The sequence below is a fragment of the Anomaloglossus baeobatrachus genome, chromosome 4 (genome assembly GCF_048569485.1).
Source record: "Anomaloglossus baeobatrachus isolate aAnoBae1 chromosome 4, aAnoBae1.hap1, whole genome shotgun sequence".
Taxonomy (NCBI): domain Eukaryota; kingdom Metazoa; phylum Chordata; class Amphibia; order Anura; family Aromobatidae; genus Anomaloglossus; species Anomaloglossus baeobatrachus.
Genome location: NC_134356.1, coordinates 286,982,263 through 286,996,405, shown reverse-complemented (window position 1 = coordinate 286,996,405; position 14,143 = coordinate 286,982,263). Strand labels below are relative to the sequence as shown.

General features: G+C 48.8%; 1 protein-coding gene across 1 annotated transcript in view; it reads right to left on the bottom strand.

Moving 5' to 3' along the window:
- Positions 1-14,143, bottom strand: part of TRHDE (thyrotropin releasing hormone degrading enzyme) — a 1,371,551-nt gene that overhangs the window by 1,355,420 nt on the left and 1,988 nt on the right. The window lies entirely within an intron of this gene.

Below are 14,143 nucleotides of genomic sequence, written 5' to 3'. Positions count from 1 at the left end.
TGGTAGCCGAGTCCGAAGGGCAGGAGAGCTGCAAGCCCCTGGCCCAGAAACATCCAAGGTACAGCTGCAGCATCAGGGCCCGGTGTGGACTCCAGCGGAGAAGCACCAGAGAGAGGGTCTGCGCAGCCACCTACAGAAAGAAGGGACGTGCTATTGGTCCCAGCAGCGAAGAGGGCCATTGCTGGATTCAGAGAAGCAGGGTCCTATCATCACAAAGCAAAGTACAGGAGTAGGCCTCATACTCAGCTGGCCAGAAAGATCATCCCAAGTACTTCCAGGCCGACCGGATCCCCATCACCACCTGTAACGGTCTCCCAGGACTGGACTGTTCCCAGAGTAAAAGAGGAGAAGGTAAAGAGACTGTTGTTTGTGCCTGGTTCTTTCCTCGCCTGTCGGCCCTGCACCGTGTTAGCCACACAACACCATAGACTTTCACGGGCACCAACGGTATCCCGGGGCATCGCTCCACCTGTGGGGAGCAGTACCATCATAGCTGCCATAACATCACCCCGGAGTTCTCCCATAGCAGCGGCGGCTTAATAGCCGCATACCACAGGTGGCGTCACGAACATTAACTTTAACTCATCAGCCACATATTCAACTGACATCCACCAGGGCCACGGAGCCGGGCCCAGCCACCACTGACTACCACCGGACTAGTCCGGCCCGGCACCGGGTGTCCCATAGCCCTGGGGTGGGCGAGTCAACTTTGGCGTCACGAACAGGATTTCGTGCCCGGTCACACCGGGTACTGTGCGCCTGAAGAATTGCGCTTTAAAGACTGTATTACTGCGTGTTTCACTGTTTGAAAACTGCCGCCGCCATTAGCCTCACTGAGCGCAGGAAGAAGGGGGGCGTGCCTGACAAAGAGCGCGAAGGGAGCGCGCCATCAGAGCAGAGCGCTGTTAACCCCGCGCGACCCAGAAGGAAATTTGAAAAGTGAACGGAGCCTGGTAAGGTTCACTAAGGGGGAGGAAGATGTCCGACGCAGAGGGAGGGCAGGTGGCTGCCATAGCCCGAGACGCCGCAGCACCAGCCGAAGCGATCCCTGTCGCCGTCGCCCCATCCCCCGCTGTAGCGCCGGTAATGCCGATCACCATGCCGTACATACCGGGCGCAGAATGGCTGCCGCAGTACTCCGGGGAGTCCCATACCTTGAGCGACTTCAGAGAAAGCCTGCACAGCTTGTTCCGGGTGTATCCGCTGACTGAGAGCCAGAAGGTGGGCATATTAATGGGACAGCTAGCCGGCGCAGCCCAGCGTGAAGTGAAGTCCTGGCCTGATACAGATAAAGGGACAGTAACCCAGATACTGGCCAAGCTAAAGAGTACTTTTGACACCCGCACCGCAGCAGAGATAAAGATGAGATTCTTTGGGTGCAAGCAGCGGGCCACAGACAGCATAAGGGACTATGCCTTAAACCTGCAGGAGGCCCTGAAAGCGGTTAAACAAGTGGACCCAGAGAGTGTACGTGAGGAACACAAACTCCTAACTGAGCAGTTCATAGAGGGGCTCCTGTCAGATGCCCACAGGACCCAGCTGCGTATCATGGTCCTGCAGAACCCTGCTCTGGACTTTGCAAAGTTTAAGGACCAGGCCATCCGGGTACTGAGAGAATCTACACCGAATGACCCAGTACCCCTCCGGCCTCTTGCTATCACGTACCCCGGGGTGGTGCCTGCAACACGAGCCACTGCAGGGGCTGAGGCGCAGTCCCTGGATAAGGATCCCACTGCAGAGCTCAGACAGCAGGTCCAGGAGCTGACCAAGACTGTGGCTGCCCTTGCCAAGACCGTGCAGTCTCTACAAATGACCCCCTCGCCTGCAAAAATCGAGTTGGCCTCCAGCCCAGATGACGTCCCATGGATGCGACAGAGAAGGATTCCGCCGACCCGAGGCAGAGACACAGACCGGTATGATTCAACGGGACAACCGATCTGCCGCCGCTGCAGCCAGGCGGGCCACATTGCACGATACTGTCCTTTAAATGGGCCGAGCCTGGGGCCAGGAGCCGACCCCCAGGTGTAAGGAAGCCCGGCTCAACACCCAGCCGCAGCAAGTATGTGGGAGGACGACCGGTCCTTCCTATTGTGCTGGATGGGATCCCTTTGAATGCCCTCCTGGATACGGGGTCCCAGGTAACAACCATCCCCTACAAACTGTACAAAAGATATTGGGCTGATTCAGACATTGACCATGGCCCAGATGATGATTTAACAATTGTGGCCAGTAATGGTCAGCCCTTACCTCAAATTGGGTACAAAGAAGTAACCATTAAAGTGGGGCGGGTAGAATTGCCGTGTCAGGGGATGATAATTGTAGATATTGATCGCAAAGAATCTGACCCATTGGTAACCATTGGTACAAATGTGATAGAAAATTGTGTTGCCGAAGTGATAATTTTGTTGCAACAGGCGTCTGAAACTGCCAGCTCCGGGCAGCAGCGTGCCCTACAGAGGGAGATCAGAGCCCTGATGAGGAGGCAGCAGGTAGAGCTGGCCGGAGGAGAAATTGGCAGTGTGAGGGTAAGTGACCCCCTCCCCATTGCAATACCCCCAAGAAGTGAAATGTTGATATGGTGTCGGGCAGCAATAGGCCTCAAGGGTCAGGATTACCATGCCTTGGTAGAACCGGTGTATTCAGACAGCAGGCCTGGAGTCCTGATAGCCAGAGGGGTAGCAGACGTCTGCAAGGGGAGAGTGCCCATCCGTGTCCTGAATTGTGGGGAGGAGGAAGCCAAATTGCCCCGGTACGCCACTGTAGCAAAACTGTACACTGTCAGCAACAACACCATCAAAGCAGTGGAACCCTTGATCCCGTCCGACCAGGCGGAAGACAATGGCTCCAAGGGGCAGCTGGAAGACTGGTGCCAAAACTTACATGTGGGCACCGACTCCACCCCCTCACACCAAAAGCATGGGGTTTACCGGGTGGTACAGGAGTACGAGCGGGTCTTCAGCAAACACCCCCTAGATTTTGGGCAGGTGAAAGGGGTTAAACATCAAATCCCCACGGGTGATCATCCTCCCGTTAAAGAGAGATACCGCCCTGTACCCCCCGCACAGTATCAGCGTGCCAAAGAAATGTTACGGGAAATGAAGGAGGCTGGGGTTATCAGAGATAGTTGTAGCCCCTGGGCAGCTCCACTAGTGCTCGTAAAGAAAAAAGATGGTACAATGAGAATGTGTGTAGATTACAGGCAAATTAACCGCATTACACATAAAGATGCTTATCCACTACCCAGAATAGAGGAGTCACTAACAGCCTTAAAGTCAGCTAACTATTTCTCCACCTTGGATCTCACCAGTGGGTATTGGCAGGTTCCCGTGGCAGAGGCGGACAAGGAGAAGACTGCATTCACGACGCCAATGGGCCTCTGCGAGTTCAACTGTATGCCATTCGGGCTCTGCAACGCCCCAGGGACATTCCAACGGTTGATGGAGTGCTGCTTGGGCCACCACAACTTCGAAACCGTGCTGTTGTACCTGGATGACGTCATAGTCTACTCCAAGACTTATGAAGACCACCTGAAGCACTTAGCAGAAGTGTTTGAGTCTTTGTCAAAATATGGCCTGAAGATCAAGCCGTCCAAATGTCACCTCTTGAAGCCAAAGGTACAGTACCTGGGTCATGTGGTCAGCGCAGAAGGTGTGGCACCTGATCCGGAGAAAGTCACCGTAATCAAGGACTGGCCAAGACCCACCACGGTAAAGGAGGTGCGGCAGTTCCTTGGGCTGGTGGGCTACTACCGAAGGTTCATTGATGGTTTCACCAAGATAGCAGCGCCCCTTCAAGATCTCCTGGTGGGCCAGCCAAAGCAGGCTAAGAAGCAGAGCCCTCCCTTTGAATGGAGCAGCCAACTAGAAACATCCTTTGTCCAGCTGAAAGGGGCTCTCACGGGAGAAGAAATTCTGGCCTACCCTGACTACAGCCAGCCGTTTGTACTGTATACAGACGCCAGCAACGTGGGCCTGGGAGCCGTGTTGTCCCAGGTGCAGGGAGGCAGAGAGAAGGTGATAGCGTACGCCAGTAGGAAGCTTCGGCCCACAGAAAGGAATCCAGAAAACTACAGTTCCTTCAAGCTGGAGTTCCTCGCTATTGTTTGGGCAGTGACTGAACGCTTCAAGCACTATCTGGCGTCGGCCAAGTTCACCATCTTCACGGACAACAATCCGTTGACACACCTGGCAACAGCCAAGTTAGGTGCGTTGGAACAGCGGTGGATGGCCCGGCTGTCTAACTTTGACTTTACCATCAAGTATCGGGCTGGCAAGAAGAATAACAATGCTGATGCGCTGTCCAGAATGCCTCACTTACCCGAATCTGGAGAAGACCTGGATGAACTCGAAGAGATAGAGTTACCGGCTTTCCATCATCAGGGTGTTTCCCAGTGTGAGCATGCTGTGGGAGTGAAGCGCTCGAGCCAACACGAGGTCTCGGTTAACCCATTACTCCACCATAATTGGGAAGAGACACAGAACGGTGACCCGGCTGTGCGATTGGTCAAAGAAAAGCTAGCACAAGCTGAGACTCATCTTGGCCCAGATGCTCCAGAAGAAGCCCAGCAGTTGTGGAAAGAGAGGGGACGACTGTTCACCTACCAAGGCAAGCTCTGCAAGAGATACGTCAACTGGCGAACAAATGAACTTGTCTGGCAGATCGTGATTCCGCAGAGGGATGCTCCAATGGTCCTAGCAGCTTATCATGATAACGCAGGCCACTTCGGGTGGAAGAAGTTGGAGGCCCTACTCCGTGATCGGTTCTATTGGGTGCACATGAGAAAGATGATCGAGAAGTGGTGCCGAGACTGTGGCCCGTGTAACCTGAGGCGGAAGGATGATGCCAGCCAAAGGTCTCCCCTACAGCCAATTGTCACGAAGCAGCCCCTGGAGTTGGTGGCCCTGGACCACGTGAAGTTAACACCAAGCCGGTCAGGCTATGTGTACGCCCTCACAATTGTGGACCATTACTCTCGTTTCCTGGTAGTAGTGCCTGTGAAGGACCAGACAGCCAGAACAGCAGCTAAAGCGTTCCAGGCATCCTTTTGCCGGCCTCACGGTTATCCGGAAAGGGTACTGACTGATCAAGGTCCTGCATTCGAGGCAGAGGTGTTCCAAGAGTTTTGTAACATGTACGGTTGTAAGAAAATCAGAACAACACCGTACCACCCCCAAACCAATGGACTGTGCGAGAAAATGAACCATGTGGTTATTGATATGCTGAAGACTCTACCTCTGGAAGAAAGGAACCAATGGCCAGAGAAGTTGCCAGATCTGGTCGACCTGTACAACCATATCCCAGTAAATTCGACCAACTGCAGCCCCGCTTACCTGATGCGAGCCAGACCTGGCAGGTTGCCTGTAGACTTTGAGATGGGGACTGTGTCGCCGGAGGCGGTTCAAGAAATAGAGGATTGGGATACAGAACGGCAGCAGCAGTACCGTAAGGTCCAGGAATGCGTAGAGAGGAGCCTGTCTCAAGCCAGAACAAGACAAGAACAGCAGTACAATCAAACGGCCCCAGCAACTCCCTTAGCACCTGGAGAACAAGTCCTCAAGAAGAAGCGGAGGACGCATAAATTGGATGATCAGTGGGAAAACGAGCCCTACACCATTATCCCCTCCAACTTTGACAACAGTAAGGTGTGCCTCATAAGCAAGGATGAAGGCAAGACTTGTCAAGCAGTATCCAGAGACCGCCTGAAGACGTGCCCTGAGCGGTGCAAAGTTCAAAAGGAAGTGGAGGAAGTTCGAGAAGAGGGGGAAGAGATGATACAAACAATCCTCGGCAAATTCCCCAAGACTTGGACCCGCATAAATGGTGCCGTAGTGGTACCGGTCCTGACGTTCCCACAGTTGGTCGAGCCAGAAACAGAACAGGTTCCGGATCCACCCAAAGAACCGTCCGCCCCGACACGAGGTGACACGCCAGCAGTGGAACAGGAGGATCAACCCCCTGTCAGTGGTGAACCTGTCATACCCTTGGCGACTCTTAGACCACATGGGCGATCATCATGCATACCTATTGGGGTTAGGCCTACCGGTAGTGCTGAGATAGGAGACACACTAAGTAGTCAGGGACAAACACCAGAGCTACGCAGGTCCCAACGCAGCACTCGGGGACAACCCCCTCTAAGGTATAGGGAATCAAATGTATAAAGGAGAAAGAAAGAGTATTTATTGGAATGTAAATAGTTATGCGAAATGTCTGTAATGTTGTGTACAAAATGTTTTTCTTTTTCTTTGATTGTGAAAATGGACAATTGGGCCACTGGACTATGGGTGGCCAACACCTAAATTGTTCATAGTTAGCACCAGTGTGCTCGACACCCCTGAAGAAAAACCCGTCCGGCGTGCATAGAGTGGGGTCATCAATGCTCTGACGCACGCCCAGAGCCTACGTTGGGGGTTTTATCGCGGCGGGTCCCCCATGGAGCAGTGTAATGGACACCCGGCAGGGAGCCACACTGGACTCTTATAGTACTGTTTGAATTTGTAACGTTAAAGAGAATGTGCCTCCCATATTGGGATGAAATGTATGACATGTTATGTTTTGTTTCCACAGTCCGGGAGTACTGAATTTAACTAAGGGGGAGTGTGGCGCCCTAGGACCTGGTCGCCACAACAGCATTGCCCTCCCAAAGGGTTAATGCTGAGCCTGGAGGTAATTGGGAGATCCATTGGCCAGCAGGTTTAACACCCAACACAGTTCTCCCTCCGGCCAGCAGGGGGAGCTCTGAACCTGGAATTCCAGGGAGCCTTCCTCTACCTGACCAGAGGGAGGAAGTGGAGTCAGTCTGAAGGGAGTAGTGGAAGTGAACAGACGCAGAGTGAGCTGTCCTGTGAATCTGGGGCCTAGAGCTGGAGCAGCTTGGCCCAGAGAAGCAGGAATAGCTGAGAGGCAGCAGAGAGACTCAGACATCGGAGTCTGTGGTTGCCAGGGTATAAAATCCGTCCCTGGTAGCCGAGTCCGAAGGGCAGGAGAGCTGCAAGCCCCTGGCCCAGAAACATCCAAGGTACAGCTGCAGCATCAGGGCCCGGTGTGGACTCCAGCGGAGAAGCACCAGAGAGAGGGTCTGCGCAGCCACCTACAGAAAGAAGGGACGTGCTATTGGTCCCAGCAGCGAAGAGGGCCATTGCTGGATTCAGAGAAGCAGGGTCCTATCATCACAAAGCAAAGTACAGGAGTAGGCCTCATACTCAGCTGGCCAGAAAGATCATCCCAAGTACTTCCAGGCCGACCGGATCCCCATCACCACCTGTAACGGTCTCCCAGGACTGGACTGTTCCCAGAGTAAAAGAGGAGAAGGTAAAGAGACTGTTGTTTGTGCCTGGTTCTTTCCTCGCCTGTCGGCCCTGCACCGTGTTAGCCACACAACACCATAGACTTTCACGGGCACCAACGGTATCCCGGGGCATCGCTCCACCTGTGGGGAGCAGTACCATCATAGCTGCCATAACATCACCCCGGAGTTCTCCCATAGCAGCGGCGGCTTAATAGCCGCATACCACAGGTGGCGTCACGAACATTAACTTTAACTCATCAGCCACATATTCAACTGACATCCACCAGGGCCACGGAGCCGGGCCCAGCCACCACTGACTACCACCGGACTAGTCCGGCCCGGCACCGGGTGTCCCATAGCCCTGGGGTGGGCGAGTCACATTGAATATAGAGGTGTAATATACATAGAGGTCTATGAGGCTGCATTATACTGGAGGTCTATAGGGCTGCATTAAAATGGAGGTCGGGGGGGGGGGCTGTATAATACAAAATGAAGGGACACCTTATACATGGAATATAGGGGTGAATTATACATGGAGGAGTATGGGGCTGCATAATACCATCTGAAGTTTTATGGGGTTGTGTTATAATACATATAGGACTATGGGGGCTGCATTATAATATATGGAGGACTATGGAGGCTACCTTATACATGGACTATGGAAGTGCATTATAAAACATGGAGGACTATGTGGTGCAGTATAATATATGGAGAACTATGGGGTGAATTTTAATACATGGAGAACTATGGGAAATGCATTATAATTGAAGGGCTACTTTATACATGGAGGATTATGGGGGTGCATTATAATATATGGAGGGCTATGTATCTGCATTCTAATATATGAAGGGTTATGTGAGACCCTTTATACAATTATTTGGAAGGCTATATGGGGGCTGTTATAGTATTTTGAGAACTTTATACAGGGGGGACAAAGATACAAGTATGGGATGGAAATGTTTTGTGCTGAGGGAAAAAGGCTCTTTCCCTCAGCAGCCAACTTTCCCATGCTCTGCTATACATCTCTCAGCACCCAGCTTTCCCATGTTCTGATATACATCTCTCAGCACCCAGCTTTCCCATGTTCTGCTATACATCTCTCAGCACCCAGCTTTCTCATGCTCTGATATGGGAAAGCTGGGTGCTGAGGACAAGATAAATATCAGAACATAGGAAAGCTGGGTGCTGATAGAGGGATTTCAGGGTGCTGTGGGTGAGAGCCAAGTGTCAGCGTCATTATCCTGTATCCCGAGTGTCAGTGTCATTATCCCTTACCCCATACCTCCCAACCGTCCCGGATACAGCGGGACTTTCACGCTTTACGTTGTTTGTCCCGTTGCCTTGATCAGGACGGCCGGCTCCCGGGCTCCGCCCACCCACTCTCTCTCCGCCTCCCTGCTTTTCCCTCCTACCATCCCAGTAGACGTGGCATAACAGAGAGGAGCGCTGCCTGTGCTGCTGCTGGTACAGTAAAATCTCCCCAGCGCTGATTTCCCTCCCTCCCCCCCCTCACCCCCAGCCGGAGCCTCTCTGTGCGGTCGGCCGGCCGCCTGTCTGTGCGGTCGGCCGGCCGCCTTTCTGTGCGGGCTCCCCCCGGCCGCCTGTCTGTGCGGGTGCCCCCCGGCCGCCTGTCTGTGCGGGCGCCCCCGGCCGCCTGTCTGTGCGGGCGCCCCCCGGCCGCCTGTCTGTGCGGGCGCCCCCCTGCCGCCTGTCTGTGCGGGCGCCCCCCTGCCGCCTGTCTGTGCGGGTGCCCCCCTGCCGCCTGTCTGTGAAGGCGACCGGCCACCTCACTGTGTGGACGACCGGCCGCCTCACTGTGGCTCCCTGCGTGTCCATGCTGGAGGCCCGCCGGCTGCCTGCGTGTCCATGCTGGAGGCCCGCCGACTGCCTGCGTGTCCATGCTGGAGGCCCGCTGGCTGCCTGCGTGTCCATGCTGGAGGCCCGCCGGCTGCCTGCGTGTCCATGCTGGAGGCCCGCCGGCTGCCTGCGTGTCCATGCTGGAGGCCCGCCGGCTGCCTGCGTGTCCATGCTGGAGGCCCGCCGGCTGCCTGCGTGTCCATGCTGAATGGGTGTGGATGGGGAGTGGATATGGGCGTGACTGTGAAATGGGTGTGGTTAGGGGGCGTGGCCTAAAAAAATTTTGCACCGGGGCCCATCTAACTCTAGTTACACCACTGGTGACACCTGTCACTCAGCGTGGGGGCGTGTCTCACTGTAACCAATCATAGGCGCCGGTGGCCGGGGAAAGCAGGGAATACGAGATTGTTTAATGGGCGGCCGGCTTTTTCAAAATTGTAAAAGCCGCCGCAGCAGTGTGAATGCCGTGCAGCGCTGCGCCGGAGATCAAGGAACGGTGAGTATGAGAGAGGGGGGGAAACTTCAGTCACTCGGGGGATTAGCGGTCACCGGTGAATCCTTCACAGGTGACCGCTAATCAGTACTCGACACAGACAGAGCCGCGGTATGAGGATGAAGTCGGGTGAAGTTCACCCGAGTTCATTCTCATCGCGCAACTCTGTCTGCTGTCAGCCGACATTTATAAACGACATTGTGCATCACACACACGGACATTACACACGGACATTCCACGTACACATACACGTTAATTCCACACACACACACGGACGTTCTGCACACAAACACGGCTAGCATACGCAATTCACACAGATGCCACACGGACCATAAAAACGGACACAAAAACGGGATACGGACCCGAAAAACGGCCCGTAACACACGTGCGTGTTTTTCACGGACGTGTGAAGGGGGCCTTACAAGGTGTAAATTGACACATGGTGTCTGAGTGTCATGTGCAGATTTTCCCATACATTTGCATTAGATGCAGAGTAAAAAACAGACAAAAAATGCAGAGATGTTTTTAGTGTGTTTTCACTATAGCAACAAAGTTTTGTCAAAGCCAAATTCCAGGAAACATCAAAAGCAATGCAACTTTATTTAAAACCTGACATACCAAAAAGACACAAAAACTTTAGCTGCAAAAATGGGATAAAAATGTAAGTAAGAATCAGACTGAAAATACAATGTAAAAACACAAGTAACTTAATTTAGCTAATAAGCACAGAAAATCTGCTGCATCAAGACCTCACCAAACACTAGCATATAAGAAACAGAGGCCATGGTCCAGCATCGAGACTGGGTAAAAAATGTAGGACTTTATTAGAAACTTCTTAAAACATGGTGAGGGTTAAGAAAAAAAAAATATATATATATTATATATATATATATATATAAATATACATATATGCATGTGTATATATATATATATATATATATATATATATATATATATATATATATATATATATATTTTTATATATATATATATATATATATATATATATATATATTTATATTTATATTTTAAACCTCACCATGTTTTAAGAAGTTTCTAATAAAGACAAAAGTTTTTTACCCAGTCTCGATGCTGGACCATGGCCTCTGTTTCTTAATACTTCTGTGGTTGCCAGACATGTGGATTCATGCACCTGGACACCTTTTGAATAAGCCAGACAAAGAACTGATGGACAGTTGTGAGCTTCCATGCGTGAGCTGATATATACTTCATTTACTAATATATAAGCCTGTGTAAACACTTAAAAACTTGCTAGCAACTACAGTCCCTCAACATCTTGAATTTGTTCTCCTTAAACGCCTCACGAATAAAATCCCACTGTTAATTTTGTCATTACAGAGGGCACCACTGGGTGCTAACAATCCCCCCAACTCCAACACCAATTTAGAAGCTGAAGTAGAAAGCAGCTCTCAGAACTGTTGGTTCATTGATGGGTTTCCTCCTGAGAAAACTCTTTTAGATTAAAAAACAAAAGTCTTTCAGTAATGAATTTTGTCAACTGCTTCTTAATTATTTCTGATTTTAGGAAAGCTGGGGGACATTCAGAATGGCTTTATTTAATGATTTCACAGGCATTGTCAATAAAAATTCATAACTGCTAGTGATGAAAGAGCACTACCATGCTCGGATGCTCCATACTCGTAACAAGAAGATCAGATGCTCGAATGAACTCAACTTGAGTACTGAGAATAATCGAAGTCAATGGGGAACTCAAGCATTTTTCCGGAGTACTCAAAATAAGCAGTCGGACACTTAGATGAGCTCGACTCAAGTAACAATTATATTGAAAGTCAATGGAAAACTCGAGCATTTTTCTGCAGTATTTGAAACAAGCAGGTCGGACGTTTGGACGGGCTCAACTCGAGTATCGAGTAAAATTGAAGTCAATAGGAAACTCGGGCATTTTTTTAGAGTACTCTAAACAAGCAGGTTGGACACTTGAAGGAGCTCAACTCAAGTAACGAGTATATTGGAAGGCAATGGGAAACTTGAGTAATTTTCTGGAGTACTTGAAACAACCAGGTCGGACACTTGTTGGAGTTTGACTCAAGTAAAAAGTATAATTGAAGTCAATAAGAAACTCGGGCATTGTTTTGGAGTACTCTAAACAAGCAGGTTGGACACTTGAAGGAGCTCAACTCAAGTAACCAGTATATTGGAAGGCAATGGGAAACTTGAGAAATTTTCTGGAGTACTTGAAACAAGCAAACTAGAGTATGATCTCCAGCACTTCAAAGAAGGTTAAAAATATTTATTGAGGTTCTATTAAAAAAGATCCATCGATCATGAAAACAGTAAGGGGGGACACATTAAGAGAAATCCAACATGTTTCAGCTAGTAGAGCCTTATTCATACTCTAGTTTCCTTGTCTGTGTTCTGCCTGAGGCCAGGGCAGCTCCATGCACCAACACCGATCCTGACCTGGACTTTAGGAAGGGTGAGCTGAACTACTTTTTCTATTTTCTGTACTTAAAACAAGCAGGTCGGACACTTGGAGGAGCTTGACTCAAGTGACGAGTATAATTGAAGTCAATAGGAAACTTGGGCATTTTTTTGGAGTACTCGAAACAAGCAGGTCGGACACTTGGAGGAGCTCGACTCAAGTAACGAGTGTAATTGAAGTCAATGAGAAACTCAAGCACTTTTCTGGAGTACTCGAAATGAGCAGGTAGGACACTTAGATGAGGTTGATTCAATTAACAAGTATAATTGAAGTCAATGGGAAACACTTGAACATTTTTCTGGCGGATTATACTCAGTACACGAGTCAAGTCCGTCCAAGCATTCGACTTGCTTGTTACGAGTATCAAGCCCCCGAGCATGGAGTGCTCTCTCATCACTAATAACTGAAGATTTACCACTACTTTTATAATTTGTAACATTGTCTGCACCTATATTATTCCCAAACTAAGCAGACTTGACATTTAAAACTCTAAAAGAGCTTTGTGATATCCCCCGTAGACACAATTGTCAACCTAGTGGCCATATTGTCACTCAACTTTCCCAGAAATATATAGAAATGAGAAATGTCGCAATAAAATATTAAAAGACTTCACACTACAAGACAACTGCCTTACCCTTAATTAAAATCAGAGACATTTTTCAAATTGAGGAATTGTTCTTTAAAGTATCCCATGTGGGGTTTTTTTAATACCAAGAGCCCAAATATTAACATAAGTTCACAAGCTTCTTACAAGGATGTCACAAACCGGGCGCAGTGCTAAAAAGCACCTGCCACTCTCCAGAGGCTCATTCTTACAAACAAGCACATATTGTTAATAATTCAATAAGGAATGGCTTTACTTGCAAAACTAGGGCAAGGTGGTGTAAATTGTGCTTACGTTTGTCAGATGCAATTTACATTGGCTGTCATTTTACACACTGTGGCATGCACTGTGTGACACTATGCTGGAGGCTTTTCAATTATATGCAAATTATACAAATTAGGAGTAGTTTATGCAGATTTGGAGAGTCTACCCCAGTGCAGTAATTAAAAGGAAGGCATAGCAAATAAAATGCATGCTAATGAGATTTTGCAGTATGAAGTTTTCCTGTTCTTTACTGTCAGTTGGGAGCAGGCGGTAAAAAGAAAAACTGACACTTCTCTTTTTATCCCCAAACACACGACAAATCAAACGTTGGTGTAAGACGCCAATAACCATGTATTTTATTATTACAGAAACCATGATAAACAAGTTAATTAACTGCATGTGGATGTGTCCCACCGCTGCTTTCCACGTGATGTATCGCTCTTTCGAATCAATATGGAGATCTTAATTGCTACAACAAGGGATAAAAAGTAAAGCATGCTACTTCTAGACCGCCAGCACCTTCCCACAGGCTTGTTTTGTGTCAACTTTTTTTTCCCTCATATTAACACAGCAGAGTTAAAAAAAAAATCAAGTAGGTGGTTGTCAACAGAATTTGTTTTCAATATCCACCTGTTTTGCAATGCGGACATAAACCAGTACTTTTACATAAGAAGATATCATTATAAACTGTACTTTTTGTTGACTCTTTAAGTTCTTTATTTCAATGTATTGTCACATGGCACAATAAGGACTAGAGGATGAAACTGTCTAATATAAGTTTTGGGGCTATGTCCAGAAAGAGCACTGACAGAAGAGTTGGAAATGGGCCCCCTTACCTCTTGGGCCCCTGTAGTATGTCCGCTCCTGGCTAAGGGGCAGCACATGCAGTGGTACATGTTGGATCTTCCTGCATGGATATATATATACACACACACGCACATATACAGTATATATATAGATATATGTGTATATATATATATATATATATATATATATGTACATATATATATATATATAGGAAAGATCAAGTTGTACATATGTGTATGTATATATATATATATATATATATTATATATATATATATATATATATATATATATATATATATATATATATATATATATATATATATATATATATATATATATATATATAGATGGATGGATAGATAGATAG